This window comes from Bubalus bubalis, chromosome 18, assembly GCF_019923935.1.
Source record: "Bubalus bubalis isolate 160015118507 breed Murrah chromosome 18, NDDB_SH_1, whole genome shotgun sequence".
NCBI classification, from domain to species: domain Eukaryota; kingdom Metazoa; phylum Chordata; class Mammalia; order Artiodactyla; family Bovidae; genus Bubalus; species Bubalus bubalis.
Genome location: NC_059174.1, coordinates 28,927,134 through 28,943,400, shown reverse-complemented (window position 1 = coordinate 28,943,400; position 16,267 = coordinate 28,927,134). Strand labels below are relative to the sequence as shown.

Here is a 16,267-nt window from a genome sequence, read left to right as displayed (position 1 = left end):
ATCACTGGAAAAAATTTGCTAGGATGAAGAGTAAGCATTCATGCAAAAGCTGAGAGTGGCAAATAGCATTTTCATCTGGTATCTCCCCGCTATTAGGTTCATGGGCAACATTATTTAACTCCTTAATAGGTCCCGCTAGATGAACACCCGTTTCTATACTCTTTCTCGTACTCCAGGCACAAAGTTCTCTGTTCCTAGAACAAGTCTCTAGGTTTCTGTACCTATTGCGCCCTCTGTCTGGAGTGTTCTTCCTCATAAGGATGGCTGTGCATCTATTTATAAATAAACCATATCCTCAAAGCCATCCTTACTTACTGTATTTTATTCTCTGTTGATTTTGATATTTCATCTGAAATTATTTCTTACTTTGGTTCACTTATCTATCCTTGTCTTGGACACCAGAATGTAAGCGCCATGATGACTAGACTGCTTCATTGTTGTTACCCTGGTGTAACAATAGATTGTGGCTCAAAACATGTGCTCAATATTTTATGAAAGACTGTATTATGCCACAAGAGGCAGTCTGATACAGTAAGCAGCCATGTAAACCTGGAGCTAGACTTCTCAGATTCAAAATCTGGTTCTGCTATTTCCAAATTATATGCCTCAGTCTCCTTGGATGCCTCAGTCTCCTCACCTCTAAAACTATAATAGTAACTACCTTGCAAGTGTTTGGAGGATTAAATAGGTTTATAGTTGTGACATGTTTTGGATCATGAAAGGCATATAGCAAGTGCTGGATATATGTTGCTAAATACCTGTACATGTGCAGAAGAATGTGTGTGTGTGTGCTTATTAATTAAAAAAAATAGTTTGAGGGACTTCCCTGGTGGTCCAGTGGTTAAGAGTTCATCTGTAAATGAATGCAGGAGACATGGGTTTGATCCCTTGTCCAGGAAATAATATCCCATGTGGCAAGGGGCAACTGAGCCCATGAGCTTGAACGACTGAAGGCTGCTTGTTCTAGAGCCTGTGTTCTGCAATAAGAGAAGCCACAGCAAGGAGATGTCCATGTACCACAACTGGAGAGAAGCCCCCACTTGCCATAGCTAGAGAAAGCCTGAGTGCCACATGGAAGACCCCATGGAACAGTAAATAAATACATAAATAAATGAAAATGTTTACTTATTAAGTAATTATAATGTAGGAAAACTGACTGTTTCATAGAGTCCATTACCCAGAATCTAGTGTCACAGTTAAGAACTTGACAGTTTCATAATTTCAGGTAGATAAGCTTGGTTTCTAACACCTTTGGCAACCAACCCCCACTTGCTCCCATTCATCCCCTCAGTGACAAACACTGACTTTCTGGATTCAGGTGTGTCCAGTGCTCCTGACTTCCCACACCCATGGCTGCTACCCCATCTCATGGTACGGGTGTCTGCTTATGTCTGTCTTCCCCCTCTTTGATCCACCTACCCAGGGCTGTTACCGCTGCCAGTAACAACCTCTGCTTCCCCCTGTGCAGTCAAGAGTCTTCCCTTTCAAGCTACTGAGCACTTAGTTGCAGGCTAAACTGTCAGATTTAAGTTGGTTTCCTGTAATTCTGTTCTCAAACTCCCATCTGAGGGGTTTAGATAAGTAGAAAATACAAAAGAACAATTTGTAAACACATGTTTCTATAGCTCTGAACACAATGTGGAGGAACAAAGGGGAGTCAGAACTCCCTGATCTAATCTGTGGAATTGAAAAGAAGTCATGACTATTTTGACTTATTTAATTTTGTGGAAATAGCATTTGAGCCTAATGTGGTTGAGGTTTTGGTTTCCATGTGTTAATTGTTTTAACATTTTCCTCGTTTAATAATGCACAGCGTAAGTGACAGAAGCAAAATTATTTCATATTTGCTTTAGATATTTACCTTCTAATATGTAGTGTGAAACACCATTTGGTTTGCAGAAAGGTGCTCAAAAAAAGTCAGTGAAAAAAACCTAGTGAAAATATCCTTGGGTAATATAAGGACCGGGGATATAAGTTGCTCTGTGGTTTGTTTTTTCCACAAAATGCTATGTGTTTGGCTCCTTGTACTAAGTACTTGGAGAAGGCAATGGCACCCCACTCTAGTTCTCTTGCCTGGAAAATCCCATGGATGGCGAAGCCTGGTAGGCTGCAGTCCATGGGGTCGCTAAGAGTCGGACGCGACTGAGCGACTTCACTTTCACGCATTGGAGAAGGAAATGGCAACCTACTCCAGTGTTCTTGCCCGGAGAATCTCAGGGATGGGGGAGCCTGGTGGGCTTCCGTCTATGGGGTCGCACAGAGTCGGACACGACTGAAGCAACTTAGCTGCAGCAGCAGCAATTAAGTACTTTGCCCTGTGCAGGCGATAGAAATCTTTAAAACACAATCCTTGCTTTCTGAAAGTTCAGTTTCCTGGGGAAATTAAAAAGGTATACAAATAATGTGAGATATGAAGTGAAAGATGGTATAGAAAAAGATGATTACAATAACCTGAGACTGAAATTTCAAATTTCCACATTATCATGAGATAACATCTTGTCAAACAAAATACCATCCCAGGACCTTTGTTAATGTTCTGAGAATTAGGTCTGGAAATGGAGGAACTCAAATAGGAAGAATCTTGAAATCCTGTCTATATAATATTCCAGAGAGAGAATGAATTTTCTTTACTGGTTCTGTGTTATCATATGCAAAGCAATTCTCCTGTTTAGTCCTCAGTAACTTTAAAATAATGAACTGGTGCAAGACTGTCTAAGATATCTTTAAGTTCTAACAGTCTACATCTACTGAGATGTCTCCAACTCATCCTACTTTTTTCCCAGCATATTATTATGTTTCTTACATTTCTACCTAATCTGAGGCATAAAAGTACTTTTCTAGGTCTTAATGCTTACAAAGATACGTATGCAAAAAGGCAAAGTGCTATTACAAAAGAGAGAAAATAAAATAAATTGAGAGAAACAACAGAGGAATACCTAATTCTCAGAGTTTTACATGAGTTGTTTTCTTCCAGGAAAGGATTATAAATCAACTGCATGGTGAGAGTATATAATTTACTTTTTGGAGTTATTCTGTGAACGTGGTGAAATAAATTAGTTGTAGAAGAAGAAAGGAAAAAAAATGCTGAACAATAAAATATGTAGTGTTATCTTGAGAACTAATTAAGTTAATGTTTCTACTGAAGGAACCACACAGCTGAAAGCCTTGGCTAGAGTGCTTCTTCTATCTGAACAACTGGTTCAAATCCAGCACATGCTTCTAGTGATCAGAACCAAATCTAGCAGCTCACTGTTTCAATGTTTGTGGAAACTAAATGGAAGGGCAAAATCCAATCTCTTAAGCCAGTGCCTTGTCACCAAGTCATGTAGTGATCTTGCATTTAAGTCAATTCAGTCTTAAAATTGAACCTCTCTTTCTTCTAAATCATCAGTAAGGGACTTCCCCGGTGGTCCAGTGTCTAAGACTCCATGCTCCCAAAGCAGGGGGCTTGGGTTCGATGCCTGGTCAGGGAACTCGACCCCACATGCTGTGATGAAGAGCTCACATGCAACAACTAAAGATCCCTCATGCCACAACTAAGACCCAGAGCAGCCAAATAAATAAAGAGACATACATGTTTAAAGTCATCAGTAAGTCAACTAACATTGATTGATTGTCCAAGCTATGACAGGTATTTACTGCTGCTACTTATTACTGCTGGCTATAGAACATAACAAAATGGGCATGTTTTTCCTTTTACTAAGCTTACAATCTAAAAAAGAATGTAAATGGTAAATATAGCTGATGGAAACCTACTTACTCATTATAATAGGATCTGGTTCTTGGTCATTGGATTGGTTATGCTATTACCCACATCCATTTTAAACACGTTCTGCCTTGCTATGAACCCTGGGAGACTGAAAACTGTTCGACTCCATCATTCAGGCTCCTCTGGACACCAGCTGAATTTGGGCAAGTGTGAGGTGCCATCCAAGAGAGAACAGCCAGAAGGGAGAGAAGTCAGGATATTTCTTTTTCATCTGTTTTCTTTATGGTTGTGGTTCCAGAAAGGTATATATTCCTTCATTTACTGTCATAGTTCCTTCTAAGCAACTTCTTTTTCAAGGTTCCAGATCATGCCTGGTTCTAGTAACACGACTTTATCTTTTTCTTCTTTAGGTCTAGAAATGGGCCTGTCATTTGGCTGCCAAAAGTTAGATGTTTCATTATCCGTTGTGAACTGACTCACATCTCTGCAAATGTGCTTTCACTAAATTCTTATGAATTGAATGATCCTAAGTGTTTCATTGATGATATGGCCAGCATAACTATAAACAAGGTTAAACTGGGAATAAAAATCAGTATTCAAAACTTAAAAAACTTAAACATATAAATTTACACTCATCAGTCTTTCAATATAAAGAGAATATTTTTTCTCAGACTATGTGCTTATTGATTAGAATTCAAACTTGCCTTTATTGCATGATTCTCACATATAATTTATCCTGTCAAATTTATGATTTCAATTTTAGTAGAGATATGAGAACTTATTCTTGTAAAATAAGTGCAGTATCTGTTTGGAATTTCTCCCACTCTTATATTGTTTCTTGCTCACCTAAAGTAGGAGCACTTTTTTTTTTTGCTGCAGTCTTTATTGTGTCTTTATGAAATATTCCATTTTGTTTTCACAAATGTGGCAATTCTTCCTTTCCTCACCCTAATTAAATATTGCATAAACACAATGAAACACAATAAATAATTGCAATGAAAAATACAAATGAAATAAATAAGGTTGGAAACAACACAACATATTTGAATAAAGAAATTATAATGCAAATTGTAGCAGCAAGTGGCATCTTAGAGGAGCCTGTTGGCTGAGAGTCTGTATTTTTACCCAGAAAATGTAGTGTTAATTAAACCATTTTGGTTAATTAGAAGAGAATTGTAAGACTTTATTGCTTAATATGAATATTCCCAGGCTCTCAACTGTTAAAGAATCCACTTGCATTTCAGGAGACCCTGGTTTGATTTGCTGGTGTTTCAGTCGGTGAAGAATCCACAATGCAGGAGACCTGGGTTTGATCCCTGGGTTGGGAAGATCCCCTGGAGGAAGGCTTGGCAACCCACTCCAGTATTCTTGCCTGGAGAATCCCCCTGGAGAGAGGATCCTGGCAGACTGCAGTCCGTGGGGTTGCAAAGAATTGGACACGACTGAGCAACTAAACACAGCATAGCATGAACATTTCCAGGTGGCTCAGAGGAGAAGGAAATGGCAACCTGCTCCAGTGTTCTTGCCTGGAGAATTCCAGGGTTGGGGGAGCCTGGTGGGCTGCCATCTATGGGGTTGCACAGAGTCGGACACGACTGAAGCGACTTAGCAGCAGCAGCAGCAGTGGTAAAGAATTCCCCTGCCAATGAAGGAGACTCAGGTTTGATCCATGGATCAGGAAGATCTCCCGGAGAAGGAAACGGCAACCCACTCCAGTATTCTTGACTGGAGAATCCCATGGACAGAGAAGCCTGGAGGGCTACAGTTCATGGGGTGGGCAAAGCGACAGAGACCACTGAGCACAAGCACATAGGAGCATGATAAATAAAATTACCAACACTATAAAAGCATGACAAGTTTGTACCTAATAGCCTGGGAGAAAGGAAGCCAGGAAGTATTCTCAAAAGAAGTGATATGGAAGTCAATCCATACCTAAACCATAGGATTTATTAAGGCAAAGAGGGATGATTATTCCCCTAGAAGAAATGACATATGGGAAACACTGATACACAGAAGTAAGTGCAAACTGAGAGAAAGACAGGAAATTCAATTGAGATGAAAAGGCAGGGCTCACTATGTGATATTTATACAGCTTGGCCAGTGGTTTTACCTCTGCAAGTAGATTTTTAATCCACCTCATTGGAATGAGTGAGGCTTAAGTGAGATGGCACATGAAAGTTCTCAGAAAAGATTGTTTTACTTAGAAAAGTTAATCTACTCTGGCTGATATCAAGGAAAACAGGTTTGTCCCTCATTGTTATTAAAGTCCCTCCAAAATACACTGTGAATATTATTAAAATACAACCAGACTGTATCTAAAATACTGAAAATTCTAACTTTATAATAAAGCTGCAGCTATTCACTTGATCATTCTTTAATGTCATGAATGATTTGTTTTAAAATATGGAAAAAAAGTTTTAAAGTACTACAAATCTGTGAGAAATACTGATACTATTATCCCTACAATAACAGTTATGTGAATTGCCAAAATAATTAATGTCTATTACTTCTCTGAACTGTTTCAGTTGTTCATAAACAGACTTATAGGTATGAGATTTGGGACTCTTCTGTGTCTAAATTTGCTCAGTCATCAATAAAATCAAGGTACAAGCCTGATATCTGACCATCAGATTTCACTTCCCTGCTGGCCTCCCCATTGTCCCCTCCTCCTCATCCACTTTATTCTCTAGCTGTGAGAAAGGCAATATCCTGCTTGTGATATTGGACTGAAGAAAATCTAACAGGATTGAGAGCTGAAAATTTGCTTTGTTTTGTTTTGAATTTTAAGACAATATACTGGGGCTAATTTTTCACTCCTGTAAAATATTGCTATGCAAATCCCTATAAATTATTCTAAATTTTTTTTTCCATTTAAGTTCCTGTGTTTCTTTTCTTTGCAGCATTACCATTTGAAGGTGACACTTGTATACTGATTTAAAGTCCTTTCAGCTGAAGCTAAAATAGCAAATCCCATGGATGACATGTTACTGGATGTCCTGTGCATATGTAGGTGAGAGAAGGAGAAAGTTACAGGCACATCCCACCCTTATCCTAAGGACCAGGCTATTTTATTTGGATCAGAATTCTAAAAGATTAAAATCTTATAAAATGGGGCCTGGGCATGTTATTTCTTAGATATACAAACTGAAGAGCTTACAGATGCATTGATAGAATGCCCTGGATCTTCATTATAGTAATTATTTAGGGCTTGATGCATAGATGAAATTTTATTTGCCTTATTTTAATAACTGCTGAAGCTCATATTAAGTACACTGGAATTTATTACGCTATTCTCTCTGTTTTTATATGTATTCACAATTTTCCTAAGTTTCTGTTGATTTGTTTACCCAGTGTCGCTTTACCTGGAGCTGTACTATCTCTCACCTGTATATCTTAGATCAGACACAGCCATCAAACCTCTGCCTCATTTCTACACCCTCCTGTCTTCCTCCAGCCTGTGCATGGTCTATGTAGTCACCTCAAGGTCTACAAAGAATTGAGTTTAACTCTAGCATTTAATTCAGAGAAATGGTAACCCACCTTTCACCTCAAGTCTGAACTATACTCCTCATCCTTATTTGCCAGAGTTCTGTAGTAAGCATTTTCTTGGTAATATTAAGAATATGACACTATGCTTCCTATTAGAATATCTCTCCTTTGGTGAGAGAAGAAGGAACAATAGCTGGATTAAGGCAAGATCTTTATATTGGTCCCTTAGCCTGGCATAAATTTTTTTTTTCCTTGGCCCTGCTGTAGGCATGTAGGATTTTTATTCCCAGACCCAGGACTGAACCCAGGCACTCTGCAATGAAAGCGTGGAGTTTTAACCACTGGGCTGCCAGGGAATTATCTCTCAGATACTTTTTCAATAGCACTTCCTGCTTCAAGTCAATTATCAGGCTACTCATTCGCCAGACTTTCTCCCAGGGGACAGAGTGGGCATAGTTTCTATAATTCAAATCTGAACTTCTGCTATACCCTTCCATGCAAATTGTTGATTATCTCCCCTCCTGCCTCTGAAATGCCTCCTCCTTCAAGAAGTGATAAAATTCTTTGTTAAGATACACATTATCCCATGTGTTGTGCTGGTTCACCTGTCATCATGTCCAGTCTCAGGAGAATTTTGGCCAGATCTCAACTGTGCCTCACTTTTCCCATCTCTGGGCTTCCCTTATGGCTCAGCTGATAAAGAATCCATCTGCAATGTGGGAGACCTGTGTTTGATCCCTGGGTGGGGAAGATCTCCTGGAGAAGGGAAAGGCTACTCACTCCAGTCATGGAGAATTCCATGGACTTAGTCCATGGGGTCTCAAAGAGTCAGACATGACTGAAAGACTTTTACTTTTCCTTTCTCATTTCCCTGTGAACATGCCAAAGAATTGCATTTTCCATTATCCCAAGTTCTTTAACATGTCTTATTTTTCCTTAAGAAGTGAATCAATATTGAAATGATTTGTACTTCAATAAGACTAGAAAATCTTTAAATAACTGGGCAGAGATTTTGTGTATGTATGTGTGTGTGTGTATTTTTGACTTGGTATATTAACATTTCCATGGCCAACAAACCTTCTGAAAATCTTTTAAATTGGTACAGTGTTCCACACCACCCAAGTCAAAAAAGAAGCCCTTTCTCATGGTTTGCAAACACTACCAGACCAGGCAAAGTTCCTCTCTCTTAACTCCAGTCATAGCGTGTCCTGTCAATCTAACCATTATTAATAATGGACTATACACATTGCCTTCATTACCATTATGCTTACTCTTTCCTCTCAAATTTCTACTTTACCCACCAGCTAATTCTGATTGTCTTTTTTAACTCAGCTCAGTCATCATCACCTTCTAAAAGTTTCCAATGTATTTCTCTATGAGGCTCTGGTTGCAGAGACACCACTTCATATCTCTCTTACTGCCTAATAGTGACTATACTTCTCAAATGCAGCTTAGAGACTTCCCAGCACTCCTGATGCAGTGGGTCTGGGTCCCCTGATCAGGGAACTAGATCCCACATGCCGCAACTAAGAGTTCTCATGTTGCAACAAACATTGTGCAACGGAGATGTGCTGCAACAGAAATCCGGAGCAGTCAAATAAATAAATAAATAAATATATATATATATATCTTTTAATGTAGCTTAGATAGGAAAGAGTATGAAACCATCCTTGGATGTCTTGATAATGAAATATCTACCCTTTCTATTTATTTACAGCAAATTTTATCAAGATTATGTGTGTGCGTATATATTTTTCCATTAAAATGGGCTTTTTTAGCCAGTACAGAACTGTTTGGAGGCTGGTAGGGGTGGTGTGGCCCAAAGCAGCTTCTGGAATTTCTGAGCAGCCCTGGTCGGTGGAAAATGGACCTAGTAGTCTTGAGTTACACGGACCATCTGCTGCAGCAATCAAATGTCTCACTCCTGGATCCTCCACGCCAGCTCAATGTCCATGTTATTGGGTTTGCCTTTCAGTACTTTGCCAACAGTCAATTTCATGACTGCTCTGACCACGTCTGCTTCATCAGCCCCGAAGTTACTCAGTTCATCAAGTGCGCTGGCAACCCAGCAGAGATCGCCATGTTCCTTGAACCCTTGAACCTACCCAATAAGAGAGTTATATATTTGGCCATCAATGATAACTCCAACCATACAGTTGGGGGAACCCACTGGAGTTTGTTGGTTTATCTATAGGATAAAAATAGCTTTTTTCATTATGATTCTTATGGTATTAGTAACTCATTTCATGCAAAGCAGGTAGCAGAGAAACTAGAGGCTTTCATAGGCAGAAAAGGAAATAAACTGGCCATTGTGGAAGAGAAAGGCCCTGTTCAACAAAGCAGCTATGACTGGGATGTACGCGATACGTAACACTGAGGCCTTGTTTCAGAACCTCTCCAGATCACAGCCAGAATCACTATGGCAGCTACTCACTCCTACACACATCACAAAGAAGAGAGAAGAATTGAAGGATCTCACTGCCAGACTTGCTAAAAACTAGCTGTTGAAATATATTTGACTTTTGAAGTCTCTTCTTTCTGCCTGTCCCCATATATTGGAAGGCTGCAGTCTCAGTGCCTGAGGAAAGATGTTTTGGAGAGGAAAGCTTAGAAAGCTTACTTTCACCTAAGAGAATGTTGTCCTCTGCATTATCCTAATGGAAAGTGTCAGTTTAACCCTATATATTCTGTGAAGCAATATATTCTGTGAAGATGTCTTCAAAATATGCACCAAAACTGATTAATTCCCTTTTGGGCTCCCTTATCTACATTGGTTTATTCCAAAGAAAAAAAGATTGATCTGTAAAACAAATTAAGAATATGTGAAACACAGAAGCAAGAAAAAAATCATAGAGAAACCAAAATCTTACTGCACAGCCCACATATTTCAAGAGATCAACTGACTAGAAGCAGATCAAGACCTAACCTGATTCAAGATCAAAGTATTATAAGTTACTCAGTTTTTTGATCCTTCTTCCATTCAACAAGCAAAGGCTTTCCCAGCTATAACCTTTGTTATTACTTGATAAAAATGGGGTTAGCCCATAGTCACCCATCTGATTCCTGGAGCACTTTAAGAAAGGGGGTATCTTAAATAACTTTGTTGAAATAAATGTCTATGGTGGACTTCTTGTTTTACATCTGAAACTTATTAAAAGTCAGCTTATTTTTTAGATATAAGGGAGAAAAAGTGACCTTTCTCAACTCTTTCACTTAATTAAAAATGCAGACAATGTAATTTTTGAAATGTGAAACCAAGATAAAATGATACTATTCCCTCTGAAAAAAAAAGTATTCTTCTCAATAAGAAGACTTTTCTTGGAATTAGCATTGTGTCAGCCATTCTGCTAGACAGTTGCAGCAAATAGTAGTCATCTATTATCATCCATTTCAATCATAGACAATCCCATTTCTAGTTGCTGTTTTTCTAACTCCTGACCTTACCTTCTGTCAGTATGAAAAGAGATGGATAAACAATAGTTCTATTAAGGGACTTCCCTGATGGTCCAGTGCTAAGACTTCACACTCCCAGTGGAGGGTGCCTGGGTTCAATCCTTGGTCGGGTTACTAGATCCCCCGTGTTTCAAGTAAGAGTTCCCATGCAAATAAGAGTTCCTATGATGTAACTAAAGATCCTGAATACCGTAACTTAAAAAAAAAAAATCACACATGCTGATGGAAGACCCTGAGGGCCTCAACTAAGACTTGGGGTAGCCAAAAAAAAAAAAAAAAAAAAGCTTTATTAGGAAAACTGTAACATTCAAAGAAGTACTTACTTCCTCTCTTTGAGTCATGGAGAGAACTGTTAGGGAAAGGGACATGAGGTCCTCATAAAACAAAGGGAAGTAACTTTGGAGAGTGACATTTGGAGTAGAAGATTCATCCCTTGAGGATTTTGGGGGGTGAAATTTCCATTGATAAATATGAGACAGACACTGGAACAAGCTTGAATCTTGGAAAAAAAGATGAATGAATAAATGAACAAACATGAATGAAAGCTAACTTTATTGCCTTTCTGCTGTGGGCCTCACCTACTGCTGTATTCAGCAGCAACTTCCTAAGGAACACCTGTCCTGCGCTTGGTATGGAGCTAGGTAGTGGGGTTTCAAATGTCAAGAAAACATATCCAATCAAGGTTTTGCCATCATAGAGCTTACTGACCAACTGGGATGCAAGTAATTGCTCTTCAGTATATTGAAGCTGACAAATGTCTGGAGAGAGGAAATACTGGGGACATGGAAGAATATATGCATGCATGTAAGTCGCTTCAGTTGTGTCCGACTCTGTGACCCTATGGAATGTAGCCCGTCAGGCTCCTCTGTCCATGGGATTCTCCAGGCAAGAATGCTAGAGTGGGTTGCCATGGCGTCCTCCAGGGGATCTTCCCGACCCAGGGATCAAGTTTGCACCTGTTGTGTCTCCTGCATTGGCAGGCGGGTTCTTTACCACTAGAACTACCTGGGAAGCTCAGAAGAATGTATAAGATAGATTATTTCTTTTTTGTTGAAGTTATCCTTCTAGTCTATAAGGACTGGCTTGAGAGCTGGAAAAAAAAATACAGAGTAATATATAGAGTTATTTTTATGGATACCTAGGGTTTAGAACTGAAGTTCATGCTTACTTATATATACAAGGAAAGAAGACAAGATTTGAAGACAAAATAATAAATATTAGACCCAATTCTGCCACTTTACTAGGGAGTAACCTTGAATAAACCACATCACCTCTCTGACCTTGAGTTTCTTTGCAAAATGTAAGCGCTGGTACCTAACTTAAATAGATTCCAAGGGCTGTGAGAGAGGCTCAGTTAAGAAAATAAAAGGGGAAACAAACATACTTTGCAAGCCAACAAGACCTGTGTGGATTTTGTTATTATTAATAGTATTGTTGCTATGTGAACAAGTCTGGGACTGAGCAGGTTAAGACTAGTATTAATTTATATGACTGAACAAATGGATGGCTCTGGTCTGCTACTTCCAAAAGCTCCCTGCATTTCTATACCAGTTTCCCTTGTTTTTATAGTTTGGTCTTCTCTTGCCTGAACGGATGAGTTTTAGAAGAAAAATGAAATAGCTGTTTTTAGACTCTGTTTAGGGCTTTTTGGTGATGAAATTTCCATAGATAAACCTAAGACAGGCAGTAAAACGGACTTGTGTCTGTTTGAGGCTGGTAGTGAACTTTGTCAGTGCTCTGCCCAAACCGTTATCCCAAATCCACCCCCAACCCTTCTTACCTGTTCTGTGTGCCCCTGTGCAATCTGTGTCTCTTCCGTCTTGTATCTGTTACCTTCTTATAGGACAGCCTTTGGTTACTGGAGCTGCTTTTACCTGAAAGGACAGAAATTAGAATTGCATGGTTGTTTACAATTCACACAAACCTCCAAATAGGGGCAACTCAAAGACAAGGAGGGACTAACTCAGGACTATGAAAGATCAGTTCCCCCACTAGAGTTCAGACAGAGCTCATGTACTTAGTGAAGTGAAGCTGTCCTTAAAATTTTACCCTTGTTTGGCTTGTTCCTCTTGCCAAATTCTCCCCATTTCCTATTGTCCAATTTTCCCTGTTTCTTTTTAGAGTATTTTCTTAATACATGATCCTCCTTTCTGTGTCTGCTTCTGGGAACCTAACCCTGAGAAGCTAAGATACAGATATTCTAAGCAAGTGGCTAAGGAATCCCAGCATGGATTTGTCTAAGTAAGTGGGAGAAAAACGACTGTGGAATAGAGACAATTATTTTGGCAACAATAGAGGCATTATCTCAAAACTTTTCCCTTTGAAGATCATACTGAATAAACTCTAGTGGTAATAAATGTATTCAGTCGTAATTGAACTATGCCTCTGCAATATTTACTGTAACAGGCACTGGGGACATATAAGACATGGTATTTTAGACTAGAAAAGGAGACATATTACTTGACAATAAAAATACTTGAGTTTTATACTGTACTTAAAAATTAATAACCATTGTCTTTATAATTTATAAAGTGTGAAAAAACTTGCATTTATTGAATGTAGATAACTTTACATACATGATCACATTTAATTCTCAACACAACCATGTGAAGCAATCATTCTCACTTGAAGATGAGTTGAATACTGTAAGACTAATACAATAATTTATGCAAAAATACACATAGAATACATGACTGATGTGCTGCAACTTAGTATACTTCAAATCCTTTGCTTATTGTGCTATGCTGTGGAGTTTCCTGAATAGGACACACGACAGGAAACACTCAAAAACAAATATGCAAATGACAACAATCTTTTTCCAAGTGATTTAATAAGCTGTTGGAAGAGATTAGATTTATATTTTAGTTCTGGTAAATTGGATGGAACAATCTTTTCACATTTATACACACTGCACTTAACAAAGAGATGTATGTATACCTTTCAAAATTCCCTTAGTAGTATTTAGTGTGTGTGTGTGTGTGTGTTTTTTTTTTTTTTTTTTTTTAATATCTGGAAATCTCAGTCCCCTGTATCACTTCTATTCTGAAGCAAAGATCCTGGGTGAACCTATATATAGATAGTAAGTTGTGTGACTATAGGATATGGCCTCCATTCTCAACCTAGAAAAGTCAAATGACTGTTACCATTACTAGAGTTGAAGATAGAATTAGATCCAAATCTCAACCTACTAGTTATGTGACCTTGTGTGAGTGTAACTTTGTGATCCTGAGATTTCACTGTGGGTAAAAGGGATGATTGAATTCTCAGAAGTTATCACAATTAAGTTAGAATATATGTATCTCATTTAAGAGAAGCAAGAGAATATATATTAAGTGACTAAGAAGAACGTATACTGAACTCATGCTTATTATTTATCCCATCCTTAATTTTCTCATGAATCTCAGAAATGGGTATTAAGTCTGAGTTATCTGTGTTCTGGTTCAAATAAAAGATAGTTTTTCTTGAGAGACAGACAAGATCATGGGGAAGTTCAGAAGAGGGTAAGGTCATTCCTACTGGAATCATTACCCCTTCGGGAGGCAGGTTTTATGTAAGATGTGGCTGAAACTTAGTGCTTAGACAATCTCTGTTTGTGTTAGTTGCAGGTACCTTCTAATCCATCAGATAGTTACAGCACACAAGATATGGCAAACAAGCTGCCTATTTTTTTTTTAAAGGGAACTTGAGAGACTATATTTTTAAGCAATTGAAACAGACACTCAAAATCTATATATTCACAAAAACAAAAGTGGGTTTCTTTAGATTTTTTTTTTCAGATGTTTATATTTTCAGTAGTAATTTTACAGAGATAAAGTCTAACAACAACAACAAAAGAAAAACTGCTTCTTTGTCCACTGACAAAGGCCAAATGCAACAAAGAGGCAAAAGACATCTTTCGGCTCCCTTGATGTTAAAGCCCTTTGTGTATTTTCTAGATTTGTTTGAGAAAAAAGAAAAACCAAAACCTACTGAATCAAGACAAGGGATGAGCGTAGTTTGTTTACTCTGGTGCCTGTGATGTACTAGTGTCGTTTCTCATTTAATAACCCATATAGAGAAACAGTTTCTCTTTGTTCTCTTCTCTTCCCCTCCAAAGAGCCTCAGACCATGCCCTAAGAAGAAGATTACCAGACCTTGTCTTTGATTCATCTGAAAGGCTGTAATTGGGCAACTTCAATCCCCATTTAAAATCTTTTTGTGGTACTTGAAGGCCCACTTCTCTACAAAGGTTTCTGTTAACTCTTTCCTAAGAGAGGGTCTTACCACCACCTAATAATGGGCTGTCTACATTTGGGTGTTTGGAAAAAAACAGTATTAAGAACACTTTACAGTCTTGAACCTCACATCCATAATTTAATTTTCTCTGCAACACAACACTAATGTGAGTCAGAAAAGGCATTTTGCTGCCTATGCTTTACAAGATTAGTAAAAGAGAAGAAATAACCTCGAATCAGGAATCCTGTTTTTAACTCAAGGTTTTAACTTGCCCTCATCCTTATTTCAACAGACATCCAACTCACAAAACAGACTAATAATGATAATCAAAGCCTCTCTAACTGTGAGATTGGTCAAGGATAAAGAAGCAGAACTCCTCTCCTTTATAATCTCTCCTTTCTTGGTGAGAATGAAGAAAGAAATAGTGCTGTTGAACTATCATATTCTCACTGACAGGGTTCTCTTGCCATTCATCCACCTTTCTTCTCCCCTTACATCTCTTCTTTGTTCATTTTCCTAAATGCTTCCTTCCTCTCTCTTCATTTTAGAAGACAACAAAGGCTATCAGTCACCCAAAGCTGTTCTGATGCCCTCCTGGAAGTTAGTAATTACATTATTTACACTATCTTCAACAGAGCCCAATATACTTTTTAATAGGTCTTTCCCCAGAATCTCTCTCCTTTTATTTTTGTTTTGTAAATTGCATTGTTCCTGGGATCCCAATCTTCAAGGAATAATTAATTCTAGTATCATGTATGCTGTCAGAATGGCTTTGAGACACAGAATATTCCAAGCCCACTTCCCTCCCAATCCACACACACTTCCATAGAAGTCTCAATTTTATCAGAAGCCTTAGGTAAGTACCCCATGGGGAACATATGTCTGCTTCTGTTTTGATACATTTTTCAGATAACAGTAAGCACTGCTCACACCTGGAGGTCTTTAAGAAATGCTCAGGACAGCAGGGTTCAAGTGGCTGTCAGCCAGACATGCATTTTTTTGGAGCAGGAGAATCAACTTTGTAAGTTATTCGAAGTAGTATGTGAGGAAGCTTATTCAGCTCAGCATGATCTCTGGCTGTTTACTGGGACTGGTACAACTGGAAACCTAACATCATTCAATTTTTAAAGTATTATAATGAAAGTCATTTTGTATATAGGTAAATATAATTTCAGTTCTCTTTCTAAAAGATACAACAGTAAATACTTAATAAACAAAAAAGCAAGTGTCTAGGTGGGATATTGAAAGATAAATCTTTTAAAGTAAAAGTTTCTGAAATACCATTAACTAAATAATATCTATCTAGCTGTCTATGACATAGGATACACATCTCCAAAGCTAGTCACTGACACTCATTCATGCATATAACACTTTTTTAAAATTGAGGTTTAGTTGACTTAT

The 16,267-nt window shown here is 38.3% G+C and overlaps 1 long non-coding RNA gene and 1 pseudogene across 3 annotated transcripts in view; one reads left to right on the top strand and one right to left on the bottom strand.

Annotated features, from left to right (window-relative positions):
• The window catches only part of LOC112580113, a 982,521-nt gene that overhangs the window by 241,778 nt on the left and 724,476 nt on the right, over window positions 1-16,267 (bottom strand). For all 3 annotated transcript variants that reach the window (XR_006546272.2, XR_006546271.2, XR_006546270.2), the window contains one exon: window positions 12,432-12,525. This is a non-coding gene — a long non-coding RNA (uncharacterized LOC112580113). The remainder of the gene's footprint in view (window positions 1-12,431; window positions 12,526-16,267) is intronic.
• On the top strand, window positions 8,983-10,569 carry LOC102413501 (annotated as a pseudogene).